General features: G+C 33.3%; 1 protein-coding gene across 1 annotated transcript in view; it reads right to left on the reverse strand.

Moving 5' to 3' along the window:
- The window catches only part of LOC119593714 (kanadaptin-like), a gene marked incomplete in the record, with an annotated part of 16,358 nt that extends 16,092 nt beyond the window's left edge, over positions 1-266 (reverse strand). The window contains 1 exon segment of the mRNA XM_037942683.1: positions 201-266.
- Positions 267-600: the final 334 nt, after the last annotated feature.

The raw sequence follows: 600 nt of genomic DNA on the forward strand, positions 1-600 counted from the left end.
TTAACCACGATAAAGAAGAAAACACCATCTAAAAAATAGGAACCGTGACAAGGTTCCTAGCTAATTTCCCATATATAACATAAATTTATGATAACTCTGGCTTGATTCATCTCTCAGCATACTAAGAAAAATATCTTGAAATTACCAAACCTCAAACATTCACCGTAACTATAAAAAGGGACAGGGAAAAGTACACATACCTGCTTGCTTCTGTTTACAAACATAAACGTTTTGATAGGATTGCATGCGGTGAATCCGGATTCTGGGGCATGCGTACCCAAGTAGCGTACGATTTGTATTAAATATATTTTTATATGATTGATTTTAAAACAATGCATAATAATATATACTTGATTAAAACATATACAGCTGAATATTGATATAATGCTTATGCGCATTTATAAATATTTCTGTTTTGATTTGTCCGCTATTCAATCCGGATTCATGGCTTTGCGTTTCCGTAAAACATTCTTTTAGTAACGATTTGAAAAGCAACCAGGATAACATACGAACAAACGTTTGGCAACTGAACACGATTGTTCTGCCAAAAATACATCTAAATTATGAGTGTTTTGCTTAGGAGACACGATGATGTGTTTC

This window comes from Penaeus monodon, chromosome 32 (assembly GCF_015228065.2).
Source record: "Penaeus monodon isolate SGIC_2016 chromosome 32, NSTDA_Pmon_1, whole genome shotgun sequence".
Taxonomy (NCBI): domain Eukaryota; kingdom Metazoa; phylum Arthropoda; class Malacostraca; order Decapoda; family Penaeidae; genus Penaeus; species Penaeus monodon.